This window comes from Danio aesculapii, chromosome 5 (assembly GCF_903798145.1).
Source record: "Danio aesculapii chromosome 5, fDanAes4.1, whole genome shotgun sequence".
Classification (NCBI taxonomy): Eukaryota; Metazoa; Chordata; class Actinopteri; order Cypriniformes; family Danionidae; genus Danio; species Danio aesculapii.
The window spans coordinates 20,010,172-20,035,787 of NC_079439.1; the positions used below are offsets into that span (position 1 = coordinate 20,010,172).

General features: G+C 35.0%; 1 long non-coding RNA gene across 2 annotated transcripts; it reads right to left on the minus strand.

The window, feature by feature from the left end:
- Nucleotides 1-1,652: 1,652 nt before the first annotated feature.
- Nucleotides 1,653-24,611, minus strand: LOC130228969 (uncharacterized). 2 transcript variants are annotated; one of them, XR_008837820.1, is made up of 4 exons: nt 24,277-24,611; nt 11,125-11,279; nt 2,891-3,069; nt 1,653-1,821 (listed from the first exon to the last, which is right to left on the minus strand). It is a non-coding gene; the product is annotated as an uncharacterized LOC130228969 (long non-coding RNA). The 2 variants fall into 2 exon arrangements; XR_008837821.1 differs by lacking the exon at nt 24,277-24,611 and adding an exon at nt 11,686-11,747.
- Nucleotides 24,612-25,616: the final 1,005 nt, after the last annotated feature.

Consider the following 25,616-nt stretch of genomic DNA (forward strand, 5'->3'; position numbering starts at 1 on the left):
ATTCCATCATCATTTTCTCACCCTTCATTTGTTACAAACCTTTATAAACCTTTAACGCAAAAATATATATTTTAATGAAAAAAAAGCTGGAAACATTTAACCGTTGACTTCCATTGTATTTGTGTTTCCTACTATAGAAGTCAATGGTTATACGTTTCCAGCTTTCTTCAAAATATGTTTTTTTTTGCGATCAACAGAATAAAGAAACTATTTGTGTGAGTGTAAATTTAGATTTTTGGATAAACTATGCCTTTAAACCAGACTACACTTGTCTGGCTGTTTGCTTTTTCATGTATAACGCACTTATGTAAGATGGTCTTTTATTCAGTAACTTCTCAGAGGCTGATTCGAATTAGTGAGTTGTTTATCCTCCAACTGCTAAACTATGGCTTGAAGAATTGATATCTACTCTGCACTTGGAATGAACCAGATATCTTTTAAAAGGTAACATTGGACAATTTCAAAAGATTTGGGGCCCTTTCTTCTGTCACTTCATAGGGAATTATTTTCCCCAAAAGCAATGTATTGTAACAAAGTTGTTTTGATTATCACTGTATTATATACTTACAAGCAGGGCTTTGGGTGTTTGTTCTTGTTGTTTTGTTTTTGTAAGCTTATGCATATCAGAAAACTAATCTTGGAATTTGTGATTATTGTAAGTCTATTCAATGACCAAATAAAACTTATTTGACAAAAAAAATTGTGAATTCATTCAGGAACCAGACTAAAGGCATCTTTACACAGCAAAGGCGGCACGGAAACCAAACCTGAAGCGGCATAATCCTTCAAAAAATTGCATTTACACAAACCATTTAATACGGCATAGCTTCTTTACACTAAATTACAAGCAGACAAAGACCCACCCATCTAGGGCCACCTTAAAACGGCTCGGCAAAGCTTACTTAAACCTTGCACAGTATGTTTATGATTCACTAACATTAATCCTCCCAAAAAAAACCCCTCATTTGTCACAGTTTTTGATTCACTAAAAAGTACAGCCTCATACGAGTCTTTCATTGGGCAATCAGACATGAGTTGTGATATACATTTTGATAAGGTAGAAGAAAAACAGTTTATTTCAGCAAACATTTTTGTGTTTAATAGACATCTAAATGTAGACAGCTTGGAAACAAGGATAGACTTGGGCGGTCAGTGAAAATCTAATAGTTGTCTAAGAATAGCCTAAAACTATAGTGGTCAATTAGACAGACTTTATATGTGTAGTCATTCATTTCTGTTTATTTGATGACTAGTCTAGTTTTGGCCTATTCTTAGACGTCTATTAGATTTTCACTGAGAGCCCAAATTTAGTCTTGTTTTAGCCAAGACGACAATGTTTAGATGTCTAATAGACATCTATTAGACATCATTTAAAAACAAAAAAGCTTGCTGGGTTATTTCTAAATCAGCTTGCGCTGGACACTAAAACAAAAGTAGGTTTCTTGCTCTTATTTCCTGGAAGACAATATTTATATCTCACGCACATTCAATACAAACTAAACTTGCAGCCAGCTACATTTTTCATGCTGTGGTGTTGAATATTCTGCAGTGAGAAAGCATCACTGCTATAAATTAGTACAGACAACACGATTATGAATGCATTTAAATAGTGTGTGCAGGCCAGGACATTTTTGCTAATTTACGTGCCTGTTGGTGCCTGCAGCTTGGCTACAGGCCCATCCACATCCACCCCTGCAGCTTCTGAGTTGTGTTGACCCTTGAATTTTGACCCTGACCTCAGCCCCTGAGTTCGGCCATCTCCAACCCTGCCCCCCTGATGCAACAACAGCATTCCCAGAAACACAGGCAGATAACAGGGGCCTGATGAAAGAGAAATAAGAAAAGATGTCAGGCAATCAAGAGACATGATATAGTAGAAACATTACAAACACTTAGAAAAAATACAATAATTCAAAATGTTGCACTAACACAATTATTTCTTTTCCACGCTCAACTGACTGTTTTTTGGTTTGTTTGTTTTGTTTTTTTTAACAAATTACAATTTAAGAATGAATAGGAAAACAAAGATATATGCACATATATGAGGGAAATAAGTATTGAACACGTCACCATTTTTCGCAGAAAACATTTCTAAAGGTGAGGTTGACTTTAATTTTAACTGGATGTTGGTAACAACTAAAGAAATCCATATACAGTACGCAAAGAAAACAAAATAATCAGTTTTATATATACAGTACATGCATAAATGCATGCATATACAAGTGTCTTGAAAAACATCTAGTCAAATATTATTTACTATCATCATGACAAAGATAAAATAAATCAGTTATTAGAAATGAGTTATTAAAACTATTATGTTTAGAAATGTGTTGAAAAAAAATCTTCTCTCTGTTAAACAGAAATTGGGGGAAAAAATAAACAGGGGGGCTAATAATTCTGACTTAAACTGTATGCATGTATGTGTGTAAATATATATACACATACATACACGCATATATACACAGTTGAAGTCAGAATTATTATCAGCCTCCAACATATAAACAGTGTTATATAGAGCAATATAGAGCACATTAACACAGTCAGTCTAAAACTAGTTTACCTGACTGGAATTATCATTATCGGCACATCCCCAATCGACCTTTCTTTTGTATTTGCTCAGAATCTGATTTAAATAATTTAAGTGTCCACACTGTACAAACCAATCTATCAGTTGTGATATAACAATGACTTTCTACAATGACCATCTCTCCTAAATCAGTATAGTTAATGTTTTAGATTGTGATCTGAACAGAATTCCAAACCACAGCTGAATGTAACTTGAATTACTCTTAGAACAATTAAATATGATTTTTATTGTCCTTTATACTTGCTAAATATTATTCCAGTACGGATATGCAAAGTCTGAACAAGGCTATAGTTGTTTACTTACCAAGGGCAGAGCGTCAGTGAGGTGGGAGGGGCCTCGCAGAAAGTGCCAATGAATAGGTAATATCCCTCCTACAGCTCCACCCAGTAGAGGCTAGTAGCCAATCACGCCTCCCCTTGGCTCCTGAAAGGAGTGTACTGCTCAGCGGCTGCATCCTGAGCCAGGCATTCCAGAGACACAGCCTATAAGAAAACAGAGGTTAATTGGCAACAAATCAGTAACTATGCCACACAGTTCAACCTGCACATGATCTGAATCATTCTCTGTAAACAGATTCAAAAATCAAGTTATCTGGTAAACTGCTGTGTCAGCACATGGGCTGATGAGGCAAGATGTCAACGCTCAAACTGATCAGACATCTAACAGCCCTTTAATAAGCCATTGTTCTACTGGTCAATAAATCGGTCAAACAGGGAACAGACACAAAGAGCAATCATATGACTCGCTACACTCGTTTATGGCATTTGATTGGGACACATGCTGGAACAGACCGTGTAATGCATGTTTCTGACTGGCTCTCTGTCTCTAGAGCTCAGGCCTGTTTGGGATCAAGACTGGCAGACAAAACAGGGAGACACACAACAGAACCTTTGTACTGTCTTGCATCAGAGAACGAGCAGTCCGGCTCATTAAAAGACAAAAACAGGAACAAGCTCTAACATACCAACTGGTGCAGATCTGAGCATAGCTTATGGAAAAACATATAATAAATGATGATAATGTGACTTATCTTGTATGTAACTGTAATTTCCCAATTTCCTTTTCTTTCCAGACCCTCATGCTTAGTCTATGCTAGCCTACCGTTGTGAGATGTAAGATTGCACTATCCCTGATTGTATCACCCATTATTGTTGTCTATTTATTTATTTATTTATTTATTTATTTATTTATTTATTTATTTATTTAAATAAAAAATAAACACATTAAAATAAATAAGTAAATAAATAAAGTAAAATAATATTTATTTATTTATTTATTTAAATTAATTAATCAATTAATGAATTAATTTATTATTATTTTGATCTATCTTAGTTTATACAATTTTGCTGTTTTTTCTATTTTTATAATTTTTTTCTTTCCTGTCTTTACTAGTTTTATTATCATTGCTGTCAATACACTAAGCAGTGTATTTAGGGTTTGTTGAAGGGGGGTTACAAAAAAGGATCTCTGTATAAACAATGACATTTGTACTTAAAATCTGTATGTAAAATAAAGGAAAAAAATAAGTGATGATTATTTACTGCAGTTTGGAATATAGTCTCAATTTATATTTTGTCTTGCCTTATTAAATTCTTTAAATAACAATACAAAAAAAAAAGATTTGGGTCAAGTGGTTGGAATTAAAGAGATTGTTCACCAAAATGGTGTCATTTTTTCATCCTCATGAGCTAGCTTACCGTTAAGACTTTCTTTTGTATACTTAACATGTAGGCCATTATTTACACTGTCATCCTGTGGTCATATATCTTGAAGGTTACACTGTTGTCAGCTGTTAATCTGAAGGATGCATACATTAAATCAATGGGGGGAAAAGACTGGCAAATCCTCTGCACTTAAAAAGACAATGATTACATAGAATTTTTAAAATACCGAACAATAATTTTGTACAGATGATGATGGATTCTGTTCTGATCCTAGTTGAATAGAAGTACACATTTCTTTAAAAACTAAAAACTTAAAATATGAACAGACAAATGTTGAAGATCTGGACTTTCTAAGTGAAGCATTTGCATTACACTGCTTGAATGAAGTATTCAGTGGCCTCTCAAGGGACGAGCTTACACTCTTTAAAAATAGGGCACAGTGTCCTGCGAAGAAATTTTCCGTATTTATCGGTTCTGAGATTTAGCGTTAAAGGAAATGTCTATAAAGGATATATTACTCCAGCAGAAAACTACCAGTAATTTTTCCATCTTTCTTCATTTTTTCTATCTTTAAGAGAACTGCATTTTAGATCATCTCACTTTGTCTAGATCGGAGTGTCAGAGTGTTAACAAATTGCCGAAAGTTAACCAAACAATAGAGAGACACATTGAGAGAAAGAAATGAAGACAGAAATATTATTGCTTTTGGGAAAACACACAATATAACTGCAAAATCTAGACTTAAATGTGCACACATGGCATGCGCTTCAGGATATTTTAAGCATTGCTTTGACAAACAGTTCCTGGGGAAGACCTCACACTGACATAAGATCTAAAATAACATTCAAAGCATCCAGACATAGATAGAGAAGACCCCAAAACACCATCTGTAACATTTCAGAGCCTGTCATACACAAAACTAATTTAAAACTCAATTATTTCATATTTTGGTATAATAAAAACAAAATTTATTAATAATAATAATGATGATAGATTAAATTTAAATAACAGTGAGAGAGAAGATCTTTATTGGGTCTTTATATGCATTCCACAGACCAGAGAATGTGGAAATAACTGTGGAATACAGTCATAAAAATGGAATTAGCTGTACAATGTGGAATGTCATGGAATGTTGGATTAATATATCAAAAGCAGGATCGCATGTTCCACATTCTTATATTGTTTACTACACATACTTAAACACATGATGCTCATGGTGTTTTCAGCATCTTGGAGGTTTAGAGAAATCTTGATTCTATAAAAAAAGTCAAAACGAACTTCTTTTCACAGTTGGCTCTATGACTGTCAAGCATATGGTGGGCTGTTACACATGATGCAAGACCCTAAGAGCACTGCTGTGAATCTTTCAGGCTCAGCATGAATAGATCCCTGAACCTCAGGTCAAATACAGCTGACAGGACATACTCACAGATACACGCAAACCAGCGAAACGCAACAAGGGTGTGATGAGAGGCATAATGCGTTTATTTTTTAGTGATATTACTAAATAGAGCATTACATACAACTATACTCTTCAGCTGTGCAATCCAATAGTTTAGGTTTTCTTACACATACTTATCTTACCAGTCATTAATATGTATTGCTGTTAGAGACCGCATGATTTCATCAGCATGTTCCTACCCCTTGACATCTCTTTATATGGCTGCCTCACACAATCTACTAATCAGAATACTTTAATCAGAATAATTTAAATGAAATGTTGTCAAGATTATATTAACAAACTAATAACACATTGAGAGTTCAGATTATCAACTGTACCTGTAAAAAAGTTAGGACAAAAAACTAAACAAAGACTGTTCATTCCACCTGAGAGTATTTAATGAGGAGCAAAAGAAAACAGAGATGCTACAAACCAAGCCATTTCAAGAGTTTTCTTTCTGGGTATTGTTTAGGTGAAAGAAGTCAGTAAGAAATTAGTTAGGTAAATGAATAAGTGAAAGTTGGTTTAGTTTGTACAGCAGCTTTCAAAGCAGCTTTACAGAAAATACTGCCTTAATACCCCCAACTGTGAAACTTAGCCACGAAAAGCTCCCTAAGATGAATTAGGGGAAAATTAAGGGGATATTAAGGAACACATTTCTTTAATATAATTACACTGCAATTGAAGACATCTGTGTTTGTATTTAGTTGCTGCTGGAATTCTTGAATGTGTAGCTGTGTTTATGATGATTATGAAATTGCAGCTGATGGTTATTGAATAAACCAAAACCATTTCCTTTTACGCATTCCAATGGCTAAAATTGAAGAACAATACAACAACACTAAAAAGAAAAAGTTCAACCCCTGGCCAAACCGTCAGAATTTATATTGGAGCTCAAACAACATTCTGGTAATACTACTACTTAAACCCAAGCTATATTAACAGGTAATTCTCCCGATAAAGCCACAGGCACCGTGGACTTATGTAAGCGATGAACCAAAACAAAAAAAAATAATAATAATAAGCTCAACAGCTTGATTCCAGAATAAAAACTCATTATTTTCTGTTGTTATGCATGTGTTGAACCCATTCATAGATATAAAATCTACTTGTTTTAAACAATAATGCTTAATAAGAGAATTCTGACAGGAAAACTACATTACCCATCATGCTGTGGAGAAATTAAACCAATCAGAGTCACAGCAGGCAAAGCGTACCATAAGAAACTAAGCTCCGCCCACTCCAATGAAAAACACCACACAGACTCATTTGAAACTTCAGCTTACATGTCTGAGAAACCACAAAACGGACATAATGTTTGACTGCAGATTCTAGGTAATATAAACGCTAAGGTAAGGTAAGCTAAGTATGATGCTAACAAGTATTCCTTTTCACACTAACGATATATATACAGGAACATTATATGCACAAATATAACATGCACAACAAGACATTAATACCACAAAACACCTTAACGGTGTCGATGATTTGTAATTGAATACGTTTTCCTCACCTGTCAATTTCCATACGGACAACTTTTCTAACATTGTCAATTTGCTTGGTAACTCACTTTCTACGGTGTTGTACTTGTGATGCAGAGTGCTCTGCTTTGAGTGAAGTATGATTTCACAAAACAAATCCAAGTAATTTAAAATAATGGTGAAACTATATGGACACAGTGAACTTTTCTCTTATGTTTAGGCAATAATCAGTGGTTCACTAGGTGATTTGTACAAAAGACGCAGCTTGTGCGTATAGATTGCACTATTCACACGTAATTAGACGCTTGAACATTTTGAGTTTACTTGCTTCATTCGCACGTTAAATACACTTCATTTGTGCGCAAAGTTCACTTCACAATAAACACAAATTTGCGTCATAGGAAGGATGTCTGTCTGTCCGGTGGCTCCAGTTTTGTTTCTAAATGGCTAATATGGATTTTATTGAGAGATTAGCTTTACCAGAGTAGATAAATGGCATAGATTCATTCAGTGCCATGTATGGGTCCTTCAGAGCTGCTTTCAGTGGTACTTCTAACTGAGCCGGTCCCAGTTCGATGAGCTGTTGTCCCATGTCGGCAGGAGGATTTCCCATTCAGGACACCAACTACAGGTGTTACATCATAATCACGCCCATACTAGAGCAAGCTCCTGATCGGATAACGCAGTGTGATTGTCCGACAAAGTTCTGATTTTTCAACTCAAGCAATTTGCGTGAATCACGTTAAGAGCGTCAAACACCCGAAACATAATTCAAGTGAAAACGCAGCAGGATGTCTAATCACGTCTTGACTTGACATGTAAATCACTCGCAATTGATGCTTCATCTGCGTTTGGTGTGAATGTACCTTAAGAAGGATGTATATCTAGAATAGAGAACAAAATTTATGCAAGTAACGCATTTCAGATTTGCAAAAATGTAGACAGCGCCCTCTAGTGGATTTGTCATCGGAAACGTGCAACAAAGCATACTTTGAGCAACATATGTTATGTTTCGCAAAAATGCAGATTGAAGCACATATTTCCAATGAGCTTAAGCTGGAAATACAGCTGCTCACGTCCCACACAAGAATGTTGTGACATATTTAAGGCGTACATACGACACGCTTATACCCAACAGGTGTTGTAACTCAAATAGCAAAAGACAATGAATGCATTCTTACCATGCAGGTAATGTTAAGTAAGCGAGAAAGAACATCTCATGGGCGTGAGTTTAGACCTCTACCCCTAAGCCTACTGTGATGATGTGATAAGCCCTTGAGGGTTTGGAAAAAAAAACACCTGGTTTTTACAACTGAGGAAGTCACAAAAAGTCATTCTAAACTGCAGCAGGGACAGGGTAAACACTCACAAGCACACCTCTGACTAAGCTTATCTCTCTGCAGCTAAAAGCCTGTCAGTTTGCAAAGCCAAGAACTGAAATATTATCTCTGCATGCGGCAAGGGTCATGATGTCATTGATTCATTTGTGCACTGACAGATATGACGAGAAAGAGAGAGAGAGAGGGAGAAAAAGAGTGAGACAGCTGGGTTTTTTTCTTTTAAACTACTATCTTTTTCCATTTCTAACCACCCATGGTTATCAGTGTGTGGTTGATAGATTACATGTACATCAAAATAAACGTTTTAGCTTAAAAAAAGCACATGAATTAAGAATTCTTGGTGTGCATAACCGTTTTACCATTACCTTCAGTTTATTTAGGGCTATTTATACGGTTATTCACAATTGCAGCAACATTCAATAAAGTCTATCAATTCATATAACTGCATAAAACTGAATTTTTGGTCACAGTTTATTTTGATGGTCCGTTTTTTAAATTTAAGTTACATTGCATCTACATGCCGACTAATTCTCATTAGATTATAAGTTGACCGTCAAGTTGAGATTAGGGTTAGGGTTAATGTAAATTGACATGTACTTGCAAAGTTTCTTATAGTCAGTTAAATGTCTGTTGAAGGAGCAGTGTCAACAGATATTAAGCAGACAGTCTACTAATACTCAAATGGACCATCAAAATAAAGTGTTTCCAAATTTCTTGGTTCAGAATAATACAAATTTTAAAACGTTTATATATCTTTCCCACCAACTTAATCAGCTTGTAGATAAAGTTAAATTAAGTAGTCAATTGGCATGACAAAAGACTTTTAAAAGTGCAAAGTTCCTATATATATATATATATATATATATATATATATATATATATATATATATATATATATATATATATATATATATTTTATTTTATTTTATTTTTTTTTCAAGTTTTAACAAAACATTTTGTACAACCAACGTTGCATTTTTTTCCCTAAATAACACTTGCCGGCAAAATAAATGAACTAACAAGGTAAATTCAAATAAAATTACATCAGAAAAAAAACCTTTACAGTATTTGTATACATTTGCAGATAGAAATTATCAATTGTAAAAATAATTCAAATAAATTCATACCTACATGATTATACAAATCAGTAATCTGGCATGTTTATAGTGGTCTTCCACATAAGAGTTTCTTCTGTTAAACACAAAATAAGTCATTTTGAAAAATAGTGGGCAACCATTGTTGAAAGTCAATGGTTACAGGTTTCCAGCTTTCTTCAAAATATCTTATTTTGTGTTGAACAAAATTTAGAAACTCATTAAAGTTTGGAACAACCTGAGAAAAAAAATTATAAAAAAAAGTTACAAATAGTTTTAGACGAAGAAACATTACACTAAAGTTTAATTATGCCACTTCTGAGAAAAATGTCACAGACTAATTAACAAACTTTTTTCTAACACATAAAGGAAAGCGCATAACTTACTGTGCTTTAACTTGTTTCTAACATTTTAACAGCTTGTAGCTAGTTTATTTAAACATCTTATGGTTGGACATAAACTTTTAAAAGTAAAGACATTCAAAAATATAGTCATTCAATGAACAAAATTAAAATATAATCAATGGTGTAAAAAGTACATACTGAAGTAAAAGTACCATTACTCGCTTAAAAATGTAGCGCAAGTAGAGTAAAATTATCTGTTGTAAATAGACCTTTTAAAAGTACTCAAGAGTAGTGGGTATTACATTGTAAAAAGCTAATGCATTTTCATGTAATTTGTGAATGTGTTTAAACGTGACGTTCTGTAGTGCATTTATGACGTATAAGACGTTAATATTAGGTTAGTTTTAAGTCATGATCTCAGGTGACCAAAATTTAATGTCTAGCCAGCATCTAAGGGCAACATTATTTTGATCACCAATAACAACGTCACATGACGTTGATATTTGGTTGATTTTAGGTTGTGTTAATGTTGTCCTTAGACGCTGGCTACGTTAAATTTTGGTCACCTGACATCACGATCTAAATCTAACCTAATATTAATGTCTTATGACACTGTATTCCTGCTGGACAATAACTAAATGCACTACAGAGTGTTACGTTTACACATTTTCACAAATTACATACAAATGCATCAGCTTTTTACAGTGTAATAATCAATACTCACTACTCTTGAGTATTTTTGAAAGGGCTACTTTTTACATGTACTGTACTTAGACTAATATTTACAACAGATACATGCACCACAATTTTAAGCAAGTAATGGTACTTTTACTTAAGTATGATTTTTCAGTACTCTTTCCATCACTGTAGACAAGAAAAATTAGTGACAGCAGGTTGAAGACAAGTAGTGGATTAAAAGTACCAATACAGCACTAAAAATGTACTCAAGGGAAAATAAAAGTACACCTATTTAAAACTACTTCGTAAATTACAATTTCTGAGAAAACCTACTCAATTACAGTAGTTTGAGTATTTGTAATTTGTTACTTTACACCACTGAATATAATACAAGCCGTTTAGAAGCATGCCATGTCATACCACGGTCATTGCTTGACATATAATGTCAACCACCCATAAACAAATAACAGAATTCATGTTAACCTCCTGACTCACCTCTCTAGGAACTCCTGCCCTTTCCTCCTCGTCTGTTTCTCCGTCCTCTCTGCCGGTGCACTAAAGTCCTGCTTGTTGTTGCTTCAAGACTGTGTGGAGTTGAAAGGTTACTTGCATGGAATGAGGGAGTGAAGGCCTTTCTTTCTGTTCCTCCCCTGAGACGAGTGAGAACGAGAGAGAGAAAACACACAAGACTTAAGTCCAATCAGGGTTTCTTGTTCAAGCAGTCTGCAAAAACACATCTCGCTGTTTATGCTCTCTCTGCACAGCTATTCTGGTATGCCCAACTGTGAATCTCTCTTTCCACCCTCCCAAAACTCCCCCTCACTCTCCCTCTTTCAATAACTCACACACAAAACCTCTCTCAGGCTCCCTTTGGCACATGCATATAAACTCTGTAACCCCCCCAAACACCACCGCTTTTCGCTTCAAACTCCCCACCCCACCACACATCTTTTCCCCCTTCAAATAACTTCAACACAATACAAGCAGCTTTGGTATACCGCCTTTAACCCCCCCCCCCCCCTTCTCTCTATCTCTCTTTCTTGCTAAATTTCTCACCACTTGTCTCTCTCTCTCTCTCTCTGCCTTTGAGTCTGCTTCCTCTCAGCTGGTTACTGAAGGCGTGCTCGCTTGCTCAGTCAGCACACAACTCAAGTAAGAGCAAGGCGTCTGATTGGCTGGAGGGAGGGGGATCGGATGCCGTAGCGGCTGTCCTGATAGGCGCTAAGGTGAAGGGAAACCTCAAAAGTCCCGCCCACCTGTTCTGCTTGTTTTGCAGAGGCGATGGATTCCCTCTGAGCTTCAGTGAGTTATTGTGTGCATTAGTGCCAGCTTGACTTGTGTATGTGTGTTCTTGTCTAATAGAGGCATTCCAGAGCAACCCGAATGTGTTACTTTGGTCGCAAATATGCCAGTGAATAGATTTAGACTTTTGGTGATGAGTTGGAAGCTTTCGGTGTCAGTATTTCATCTTGTTTATTAAGAAAGGATGAATTGAGCTGATTAAAAGTCTGTATGAAAATGTGGGAAAAGTTGTTTTCTTTCTCTCTCAGATCAAAACAGCTTTTTAGATGCAGTTTGGTTAATTAAAACAGTCATTCAGTGTAACAAGTGAACTTTTAAAAAGTACAAATATTTAAAATGTGGCCTTTCAGTTTATAAAGTTCATAAAACTTAAAGGTGCTGTATGTAAGTTTTGTACTCTTCTAAAGCATTAAAATACCATAATATGTTTGCAGATATTTAAGAAACATTCTTAAACTTAGTGAACATTCTTGTTTATCTGAAAACCAATGCTGAAGTCAGATAATCTGCTTTGAAAATGTGTTTTCTGTACCGAAACGCTGTCTTTGTTTCGGTTCTTTTAACCTGCCCAATGCCAGGTTAGCCAATTAAATTTCAGCACCCCGGGTTGCCTTGGTGGAAAACCACGTATTTCATTCATTCATTCATTCATTCATTCATTCATTCATTCATTCATTCAGAAAGGCTCTAAAAAGCATGCATTTGTGATCAAAATGTGACCCCCTTTGGACAGTAGCAGACTCTGAAATGACACGCAGATTCAGAGTTCTACATTAGGTTATTAATTAGCAAATAATATAAATATTACCAGTGTAAACATTAGATGAGCAGGTTATATTGTAATTCAGTGCCCTAACAACACGTTACGTGACGAGATTTGCAGTGATAAGCAATTTGGCTGTTTGCACCAGACAAAACATGACAGAAATATAAATACAGCCATTCAGAAGTACAGAATAGTACACTCACTCACGAAATGGTAAGGTTTATAATCTAATGGATACATATTAAACTTTAACATTATGAAATGTACACGCTGAAGCACTGATATGTGTTGGATTTGCATTATTTCACAGTTCTAAAGTTCAATTTCTTAAAATAAAAACAGTTTATTTTATTTTCAATATCTGAGGTGAACTATCTGCTGCTACTTTCAGTAGAATGGCAATAAATGTCATGTAAAATGGCATTCAAACTCACACTGTTAGCCTTTAACACTGAATAAAGCACATGAGGTGTACCTGAGGTCATCACAGTTTATCCTGTTGTTCAGCTGCAAGAAATAGAAGCCGTTTTAAATATCAATTCGAGATGTTGGTTAGAACAAAAACCCCTTTTAATATACAAAACATTCCTTCTATCAGATGCTGTTGCTTTAATTTAGAACATGACTTAAGTCAGACTTGCTCCTCAATCTGGCAACCTGCGCTTGCGTTTGTTTTGATCAAGGAATAAAATACCTAGTTCAACCACTAGGTGTCAAACTTACATACTGCACCTTTAATTTAGAAGGTAAAATAATCTTCATATATATTTTAATTATATATTACTTATATCAGAGATGCCTAAAGTAGGGCCTGTGGGCCAAAGTTGACCCATGGTAACCTTCCGCCATCCTATCAGAAAAGAGAGGGAGAACGATGGGGAGGTGGTTGGGGTGCATGCCTTTGACAGTGATCGTCATTTCGAATTTAACATAACCTTTTGCTTCTTTGCTTTATTACTAAGCTACAAAAGAGACAACTGAAATTAAAAGATTCAATTAAATGCTGTAAATGAATCAAGACTTTTAAAATGTAAATAGTGTTACTTGACAGATGCACAAGACATCTGAGCAAATCAAAGTTAGCTTGACTCATGTATTCAGCATTGAACGCGTTATAAATAGGATTGTTTATGTTTTACTGTAATAAGTTCATTATAAAATGTCAAAAATGATACTGCAGTTAATTTTAAATATTACAGAATAAATTAGAAAATTACCCATGGCAAATTTAATATATACGGTTTGGTATATATATATATATATATATATATATATATATATATATATATATATATATATATATATATATATATAGATATAGATATATATACATCATTTTTTTTTTTTTCACCTCACAGCCCTAAATCAAGTTTGCGTTTGGGCCCTATATATGAAAAAGTTTGGACACCTCTGATCTATATAATAAATATATATCATTGGAACTGAAGAGTGCAAGACTGAAATACAATTTACAATTATATTAAAATAGAAAAAAAAATTATAATTACTTTTTAACAAATAAAATTAGTCCTGCAGAGTCGAGTGATGACCTGTCATAATTATACAACAACCACTAACGTTCTGCAATAATACAAACACATATGAGCATGGTAATATCCTGTATTTAAATAAATTAAAAAAAAAAGAGCACAAAGGGGAAGTGCACAGCTGAGCGGATACGTCTCTGCATGAATGTGTGTTATCTGCCCTTCGACAGAAACACAGATTCTGATGGGTGTGAAAGGATGGGTGTGTGTATGTGTGTGCATTTGTGCAAGCGCGTCTGCAAGGCAACATGCCACAGACCTCTTTCAAATGCGTGCACATCTTCCAAATAAGGAGAGGTAATTCTGCAAGCACTTAAATGCGAGCATTAGCACATGCAGCACAGATTAATTTCATCTCTTTAGATGCACTGAGGGGGGCTGAGGGGGAGGTGGTTTATGCGAAGAGCTTGTGTTGAGAGTTTCTTTTGCTAAGAGAAAAAAAAAATCATAGCAGCATTACACCAGGATCACAGAAGAGTTTTGTTGTCTTGCCCTAGCTGGTGTGCTTAGGAGATTGAAATTGAAAACATTCAGCACTTCTCCTTTAAGAGCTCACGGCCATATAAGGAATGCCTGGGGGCGTGGCTTGAGACATGAGCCAACCCTCAGCTGCTCTCTGAGAATTTATATACAGAGTGAAGCAAAACAATACACACAAACACACACACATTCAGAAGTGCACAAAAGATACATTAATATGTTTACACTCGTTCAGTGGTCATCCACCATAGATTTTTGGTGCATGATGGTGGCTAAACACGCTAGCAGGGAAGGCTATGCTCAGCTGCAACAGCAAAACCAGCTTTTTATTCTCCTTCAAAATACTTTTCCCTGCAGCTATTCTGAGCTGTAGCTGGGATCAACTGGTCCATGAGGGACTGTTAAAGCTCACAGCTACATTCTAACCCTTCCCTTTCACCATGTTTGGAGAGTGTGTTTGTATCCATTTTGAGTCAAGCTGTCAAATTTGACACAAACAACTTTATTTTCGGTAGAAATTTTGGTGCTTGCGAGTTTAAATAAATCATAAGTTAAATGTAAAGATATGCATGATGTCACACAATATTTCATTTTTTTAAACATGTATACTAAGCTTATGACAGTTTCTTGCAAGTAATAGCTGAAGCTTTTATCACATTATACGGTATTATTATGATTTTGCCCTAAACTGCAAACAAGATTACTTCAACAGGAATAATAAACAAAATATACTGAGTGTATAACTTTATTTTAAATATATATATATACTTTATTATACATACACACATGTTCTGTTTAAATAAAAAAAAAAGTTTTCATTGTGAGTTTAGTTAAATGAATGTTAATAAATGGAACATTTTATGTTAACAAAAAATTGTTTTGTATCAATATTTCAGCTTGTCATAGGCCGGATTAACATTGAAAGATGTTAATGTTTGAAACTAAACAGCTTATAAGTAGGCCCACAAAGAATCTACGAACATTTGTTGCTATTTCTGCGGAGGATTTTGTAAAAAAAAAAATAATAATAATAATCTGCGGATTTATGTGGAAGGATTTTGGGAGCATCATAACTAAAAGCTTAACGTACGAAATAAAATAATTAATACCTTTATTTAATGTTTAGTGTCAATTCAAATCCAATTAGATCCACTTTTTTTGATAAACAAGGCAAGTCTCTCATTTAATATATCGACTAAAAGACAGAAAACATGTACTGTTTTAAATAGATTTTTTTACTGTTTTACCGTTTTAAATTATATTTAACATTATATTGTAAATAAATCACATGAACATTTTCATATTAGTCAATATTTTTACTGAAATTAATTACAAACTGAATAAACATAAATTTACACACATTTACCCAAGTAAATAAATAGATCTGCGCATGCAGATTCCGTAGGTCTACTAAGTCTACAAGCATTTGGTGGTGTGATGAAATCCTACAATATTTATATTGTGCATGTTCATTATTACAACATAACTAATTATTGAATATCTGCATATGTACAATTATTATAAACAAACAAACAAACAAACAAACAAACAATAAATAAATAAATAAAGATAAGAAATGTGTCATAACGACCCGATCAGCAAATTAAAATGAAATATAAAGGATTCAACTCTGCCTATACATAAAATGTGAAAATGTGTTACAATTGAAATATGTTAAAAAGAAAGCAGTACAATTAAATAATAATAATAATAATAATAATAATAATAATAATAATAATAATAATAATAATAATAATAATAATAATAATAATAATGATAATAATAATAATAGGCATCACTGTGGCGCAGTGGGTAGCACAATCGCCTCAAAGCAAGAAGGTCGCTTGTTCGAGCCTCGGCTGGGTCAGTTGGCATTTCTCAGTGGAGTTTGCAAGTTCTCCCGTGTTTGCGTGGGTTTTCTCCAGGTGCTCCGGTTTACCCCACAAGTCCAAAGACATGTGCTATAGGTGGATTGGATAAGCTAAATTGTCCGTAGTGCATGTGTGTGAATGTATGAGTGTGAGTGTATGGGTGTTTCCCAGTGTTGGGTTGCAGCTGGAAGGGCATCCGCTACGTAAAACATATGCTGGATAAGTTGGCAGTTCATTCCGCTGTGGCAACCTCAGAATAATAAAGAGACTAAGCCGAAAAGAAAACGAATGAATGAGTAATAATAATAAATATGAGTAAATAATACTAGTAATAATTCAAACATAAACGTCTGCTGTATGTCATCTAATAAATTCAGCCCTATGACCAAGAACTAAATAAATAAATAAAATAAATCCATCAGTTACCAAACTTTTTAATAATAATAATAATAATAATAATAATAATAATAATAATAGTAATAGTAATAATAATAATAATAATAATAGAAATAATAATAGAAATAATAATAATAGAAACAATAATAATAATAATAATAATAATAATAATAATTAAAATTAAAATTAAATAATAGTAATAATAATAGTAATAATAATAACAACAACAACAACAACAACAACAACAAACAACAAAAGGATCCTTAGCATTATTAGCATACTGCACATTGACACCTACCATGTTAACTCAATATAATTTCCTTACTGTTTGACTGACAATAGTGTGAGCGTGGTTAGGAGTCATGACTACATCAAGTATGTACTTAGAGCGGCGGTTAAAGTAGTGGTTGTTGTTATAAATTTGAAACTAAAAAAGTCTATTGCATGCTATTCAAATAACAGCTCAAACGAACCAGAACTGAAGTCCCACCAGACTGCTGCTATTATAGTCAGCTGCTCAACTTCCTGTTTTCAACTTCAGTGAGCCAAGTGAGAACACACAAAAGGTGCAATCCTTCGCTTTCTGTACTGGTGATGTAAATACACAGGATGTTATTTTTGCTAGTCACACCTTCAGTCTACTTACTTTAAAAACTTACCCACATCAATTCTTTTTCGTTTTTTTTTTTTTGCTGCAAAGAGACTGAATTTTCTCCAGAACTTTCTAGCAACAGCCATTTAGAGCTTAGATCCAGCACTAGAATAATCCTTGAATGATGTGTCCCAGATACATATCTCTATAACAAGATATACTCCAAAGTATGCACACTATAAATAGATCAATAAAATGATACTACCTAACATGAGGTAATGAAACACTATGAGGTCCTTAATGAGCAATCAGCTTTGGGAGTCTGTATACGTCGCTGCAATAACAAAAACATAGCTGACGCTGGATATTAAGGCTAGTCCCTCTGTAGAGATTAGCAGCTGACACTGATGAATGAGGACGGTAACTAACATGCCCTTGGTAACACGCTCTCCAAGGTGGGGGTGCTGGGTGACAAATTTACTTCTCTGTAACAGAGTAAGGACATAATGAGAGAAAGAGAGATAGATGGAGCAGGGCGGATTTGAGGGCAAAGGTGAAATGAAAGATAATGGTAGAGAAAGTGGGAGCTTGGATGAGGAGAGAGAATTTTGAGTTTATTGCCATTTCAGCTTCTTTGGCTACGTCATGGCAAAAAAAAAAACTGATCAAGTTTACTACATTTTCTAAATACCACTTTTCTATAGTTATAAAAATATTCTAACAATTAAAAGTCACCAACAGCAATAAATAATACACAAAGTAAAACACATAAATAATAATAATAATGATAATATATAAGAAAAAAAACTAAAAGTTTTTTAAAGTTTACTTTTGATAATTTTTTAAACAATTTTAGAAGAATTCACATTTAAAAATATTTTATTTAAAGTCTATGTAACGGAGGCCAGCTAGTAAGCGCTGTGCAGGTACACCTCACTCCTCTGACCTCTAAAGGTGCTCTAGCGACATATGCTAGATGGTATTTTTTAGCCTCCTTGGTAGAGCACCCGACTCCCATGCGGAAGGTCGCGGGTTCGATACCAGCTCGGAACGGATTGGGTGGCGTAGGACCGGCGGGGTTACATTGGTGCCGTGAAGGGGGGTGAGTGTAACGGAGGCCAGCTAGTAAGTGCTGTGCAGGTAAACCTCACTCCTCTGACCTCACCTGAAGTTGCTCTAGCGACAGATGGTAGAGGCCATGGTCTTTAGCCTCTTTGGTAGAGCATCCGACTCCCATGCGGAAGGACGCCGGTTCGATACCAGCTTGGAGTGGGTTGGGTGGCGTAGGACAGGCGAGGTTACATCTATCAAGATAAAAATTGTTGTCTGATAACATTAAAAATAGGGCATTTCACAAAAATATGTTTAACAGTTTGGTTTCTTTTGCAATTTTGACATTTTGGTGGTTCTTCTCCTTTATGTAAATGTTCATGTGTTAGTCTCATGTGTCCAATGCGGCATCTTCTATAAACAATCTCATCGTGTCTTGAGTTAAAAATAAATTGGATTTTCTTCCTATTTCAGGCTGAATTTCAAAAAGTTTATTTACTGAGCACTGATCCCATTCTTTTTGTTTGGATGAGGAGGAAGAAAGATGATGAAAACATAAAATGTGTTATTCCAGTACAAAGACAAACACATAAATTCAAACTCTTGCCAACCTGCAATTAACCTAGCATAAATGCTATAGAAATACAGTGTAAGCTTAGTTAAAAATAGCCCATTATGTGTCAATCCAGCAGAACTTCAGCATTTTCTATCAATGTGAAGCGTTAAAGGGATAGTTCACCCAAAATTTAAAAATTCTGTCATCACTTATTTACTTACTTACATCAGAGTTGATATTTTGCCGCACAATGTTGGTGTTTTGTAACATCTTGTTTTTTATGAGGTAGGTTGTTAGCCCAACGCTCAACCCTCAACATGGAGGACATACACACATACACTACGGACAATTTAGTTTACCCAATTCAACCACAGCACATGTCTGTGGAAAGTACCAAGAGGAAACCTGCGCGAACATGCAAACTCCACACAAATGCCAACGGACCCAGCCAGGGCTCAACCAGCTACCTTCTTGTTGTGAGGTGACAGCACTACCCACTGCGCCATTGTGTCACCCCCTTATCATTTACTTTAAAAACTAAGTTTCTTTCTTCTGTTGAACACAGAAGAGGTCATTTTGAAATATGCTAGAAACCTGTAACCACTGACTACCATGGTATTTGTTTTCCTAGTATGGAAGTCAATGGTTACCGGTTTCTAACATTTGCCCAAATATCTTCTTTTGTCTTCAACAGAAGAAATAAAAGTTTTGAAAAATGTATAAATTGTGAGCACACGTTTTTATTTGGGGTGAACGATCCCCGTAATACTTCAGTTTAGTTAAATCTAGTTTATTATAAAAAAAAAAACAATGTACAAGTGTGTATTACAGTATACATGTTTAGTTTCGTAACACACCAGAGCTTCACCCTATGGCTACCATGCTAATTCTGCTGGTTTAAGAGGCAAGCTGTATTTAAATAAATGATAAACGGCTTAAGCAGGTTAGGAGCTGGTTTGCTTCTATCACATGTGTGCACACTCACTCATGTATAAACACATGCCTGCACAAGCACACACACACTATAACCTGTGATAATGATCTGGGACAGGTTTCTATTATTGAAATCCTTATCTAAACCTCTAATGGATCTTAGAGAAAGGTCCAGGCAAGCAACCAGTAGAGTGGGTTTGAGTATAATGGATAACCATCCATGGAATCTTCATGGTTATTTAAAGATGTCAAGGTGCACTGCATTTCTGTAGAGGTGAAAGCAAATCAAATGTGCACACAAAGATACAAATGCAGAGAATGAAGTACTGACTAAGGTTATCCAAATTGTCAGGTTTACTAAAGGTGTTCTGATAGGTATTAGTGTAATACTGTTCAATTAGTATGATTTGCATGCCTTTATAATATTTTAAGAAAAGTTTAAGATTTATAATATTTTTTTAAAGTTCTAGATTTTCATTTCATTAATCATTTTTATATTTATATATGCTTTCTACTTTTAAGTGTTAATGTCAATGTACATGTTATGATTTCAGCTTCTTGCCAAGGCAACAAGCCAACACTTGGTTAAAAGTTGGTAAAAGTTGGTGGTAAAAGTTATCTAATGTTTACATTTTATTTTAACAATTTGTTTTAGTTGTATTTTTTATTTTCAGTTAGTGGGCGGCACGGTGGCACAGTGAGTATCGCTTTTGCCTCAAAACAAGAGGGTCACTGGTTCGAGCCCCGGCTGGGTCAGTTGGCAAACCTGTGTGCATATTCTCCCCGTATTCGTGTGGGTTTCCTCTGGGTGTTCCGGTTTCCCCTCACAGTCCAAAGACATGTGCTATAGGTGAACTGGGTAAGCTAAAGTGTCTGTAGTGTACAGTATGTGTATGTCCTGGGGTCCGTTCTTCGTACGTGGATTACTCAATTAGCTGGATTTGGTTATTAATGATTTGACATGATCCAGGATCTTTTCGTTCTTCAAAACTGATCTGAGAGTTGTTGCAACAGTTTTGGTTGCTCAAACTTGTTTGAGAGCAGGCTTATTTTACAGGATTAGATCGGGTCAATTCAAGCAAAGGCAATACTGAAAGTATGAAACGAATGCTGATATTTTCTTACAGCAGTAAGAAGTACACTTGGGAAAAAAGTAAAATAGTAAATTAACAAACATAAATATGATTAATTATTTAATATTAAATATTATTTATTATTATAAATTATAAATGTGTGTGTACACACACACACACGCACACACACACATTTTTAATTTGTAATAATAAATAATATTTAATATTAAATAATTAATAATATTTATGTTTATATACATACAAGTTTAAAAATATATATAAATAAAATTTAGTAAATAAAAGTACAAAAACGAGGTGGTTATCCCCAAGGGGAGTAAAGAGGGCTTTTATTAATATGTTTTTTTTTAGATACAAATGCGCACTATTCAAAGGTACCGATCCAGCTTTAGTACATTTTGTGTAAGATAATAGACATGCACAATATTCAACAGTTTTTTGTTTGTTTGTTTGTTTTAGGAATAAGGAATAATAAATTATGCAGTCATGCACATGTTTTGACAGCTAATATGACGGTGATTTGATGCTTTGCAAAAGTTGCAGACGCCTTTACAGATATCAAAATGCTTTTTTAATGCAAAATTAATTAAAATTCCTTACTCTGATTAAGAAATGAAAATTGGCCTAGGTTACTATTAGAAAATCCGATCTGAAATGTAAAACGAAATAAATTGCTAAATACTCCTGACACATGAAAGTGTAAAGCCTGCAGCCCGCAACAAATGTGTAAAGTTAATGCGCATCATATTTAACAAACTGTTTACTATGAATTTTATGTCATTTAGCTCACATGGATAATTAAATATTAATCAGATGATGTCATTACGCTGCTGTGCCATCAGCTAATCGTTGCATTGCTGATCATGATTTCAATCTGATTCGCAAACTTGTTTGAAGAACCAAATTAGCCAGAGATCAGTTATCAAGATTAAAAGATCTACAATCTGTCAAATCATCTTAGATCACTTAAGCGAGGTACGAAGAACAGACCCCATCCTGGGTTGAGCGTTGGGCTAACAACCCACCTCATAAAAAAAACAAACAAACAAACCAGATGTTACGAAACACCAAATATGGTGCGGCTAAATATCAACTTCGATATAAATGGCCCTGGGAGTAAGCAAGTTAGTATTTTTAGTTAACAACAAAAAAAATGTTGTTATGTGGTTGCTAGGTAGTTTCTAATCTTCATCTCAGTCGTCATACTCACAAACGTTTCAGTGGTTTCAAATTTGTGATCTGATTGGTTGAATAGTTGCATGTGTGTGTGTTGTCTTTAATGGTAACCCTGGAAACAAAACCACTGTGACAACAACTTTGAAAATGCAATCTTATCAGGACCATTTTATCCTCAATGTGTGTGATGTTCACATCATAGACTTATTAAAAGCCATTAGCCACTTCTAAACACAGTTGATTTGCTAAAGAAAATCAACTGATTGTTTTCCATTGATTCTGAATAATAATCAAAGCAATGCTTGCCTATGTCAAATATATTTTGAACTTTTTAAACTGGAACAAAGATCTAATTAAAAAAGCCCCCAAAAATACAAATAAAAACTCAAGAAACACTAGCCCAACAGCACTAAAATAAAGACGCTTGCTGCTTTTTCAAACTACTTCTTTAAAATGAGCCGAATCAACACAATTCTTAAAGTTTTTTTGGGACAACTAAATTGTTTTGTGTTCAATCCACTTAAATTTGTACAAATTAAGTTAACTTAATCAATTTGTGTTGGGACAACATGAAGGTATTGAGTGGAATCCAGCATTTTCTTACAGTGAATGCTAATATAAACTCCCTCATTCTCATCAAGATAAAAGCAGCCCGTCGCATTTCACAATGTTGAACTGAAACCCCTCATTCAACATTTACACATATCGCTTGCAGAAAGGGAGTAACATCAGGCCTTAACGCTGCATACTAAGCCTCCTCACACCCAATAACCATCTCTAACACGCAATTGCTTCCTGCACCAGCTTGACATGCTCATCTTCGGATTTGCTGCAACATTTCCTCCCCTAACCCAGTGATGTAATACATACTTCTGCTGAAGGCCACACAGAAAGAGGTCGCACACAGCAAGGGCATTAAAGACCTCTTAATATTCAGAATTCAAACTGATGATAAAGGGCACATTCTACCTGCAGCTCTTTCGGGACATTTGAGCCTGAAAGATCCCACTATGGGTCACTGCTGATTCTCTGCTCATTTTTTTTTTTTTGTGGACAATGGTTATAGCTCTGCAGAGCTCCATTGTGCTTTCCATTGACGTCCTGTCTGGCATCAGTAATGAGCAGGATGGATGCCTCTTACATATTCTGCAACCTGTGTGTGCAAACCCACCCACCCACTGTCAAAACTCTATTACTGTAGCCTGCCTGTCTCTCCATGAAATACTGGCATTATTGATGCTAATTAGGCTACAAGGACAGCATGATTTCCCTGCAATGCTTAGATGAAGCACAGGGCAACATTTTAAAATAAACTACACCACTAAACCATGCAGGAATGATTCATAACGGCCCATGGCCAGGGATGTAACGCAATCATGCACACCTCAAGCACAAAGAATGTAATAAATCATAAAGGAACAAAAGAACCCAAACTAAAAGACACAGCAAGCACTGAAGTGAGAAATGCATGCTTATGCACTGATGAAAGTTGCCTTCAGTGGATGAAATAGCATGAATCAGACAAAGCAGAAACGCCCCCCTGCGCATGAACATACAGCAGCCTGTATGCATTGTGTGTGCAGACTGTGATTAATCTGCCATTATCAAACACACGTGAGATCATTTCAAATACAATAGATGGAAAAGACCCAGGGCGCCTTTTGATCAGACTGGGGATCATCTCATCCCTTAATCTGAGGTTTATATTAGAGTTCAGATAAATAAGGTAGCTTATATACACGTGATTGATTAGTGAGGTTGCTGAGGTGATTTAAATATTACGGATTCGTCTCAGATCCTACGCTTATGGTGAAATGAGACTGATCTATAAATAAATGGTGAAATGAGAGTGAACTAAAGGAGAATGGCAGCACAAAGAGAACTCACCCACAGCAAACATACAACGATGACAATGACAACGGCTGCAGCAGTCAGCAAACTGACATTGCCATCATATCTGGAGGAAGAGTTTGATCCTATTTTAGACAGGATCTGGAGATCTTCAACGTAATCGACGTCAAACTGTCTGCGTTGAAATCCCACAGTGTGACGAATGTTTATCTGGCCGATGAGGATACAAGATTCCGCTTTCCAAATGCTGACAAAGCTATTTTGATTAGCTTTCTTCTCCTTTCCACGTCCTATAGGCACCTCTGCCAACGGGCCTTTGCTATTTTCTGCTTAGCTCTTGGTCCAAAGCCGTCGCCCATGAAATTATTCTGTCCCTTTAAAAACAATACTTCCGGGATTTGCTGAAAAATAACTAGGGGGCGGGACGTTTGAACAGCTGAAGGGCTGTCATTTAAGCGATTGGTCGCTTTCTCTTTCGAAAGCCAATAACAATGGGCTACTTAAGCTATATTTGAATATATTTGAATAACAGTAATATATTACGGCGAAAGACATTCCTATTGGTTCCGTGAAATGCAACGACTTCTCAAGCCACGCCCATGTACACGTGCTATTTGTTCCTTTTACTCCGCTTTTGGTGGAGAAACGTTGATAACGACAGAGCAAAAATAGGGTTATGTATCGGCGCACTGGTAATATATATAATGTTTAGTAATAATTGATCAATTTAAACAAGTAAAGTATTAACGCTTTTACGAACAGTACTTACAATCAGGCATACATTACTATTTTTAAATGTTTAATTAATGTTTAAATCTTAGCAAGGCATAATTTAAGTGCGTAAAATGCAGTAAAACCTGTTATGAAACAACACAAAAAATGTTTTCTTTTAAAATGTAATTCATTCTCGTGATGCATAACTGACCCTAGTGCTCAAAAATATTTAAACAACATTGCATCATTATTCATTTATCATTATCAACTGAGCACCAACAACAAGCAGCAAATTAGCATGTTAGAAGCAGTTCAGAAAGCAGTAATATAATATATTATAGGATAGGTGGTTCATTCAGCTGGGGCGACCCCAGATTAATAAAGGGACTAAGCCGAAAAGAAAATGAATGTATATTATAGAATATTTGCTTTACCTCATTATTATTATTATTATTATTATTATTATTATTATTACTATTATTATTATTATTATTATTATTATTATTATTATTATTATTATTATTATTATTCAACTGAGCACCAACAACAAGCAGCAGACCAGCATGTTAGAAGCAGTTTAGAAGGGAATAATAAAATAGGAAGTAACATGTTTACTTTTCCCCATTATTATTAATATTATTAAAATCTGTGGAACATATTAT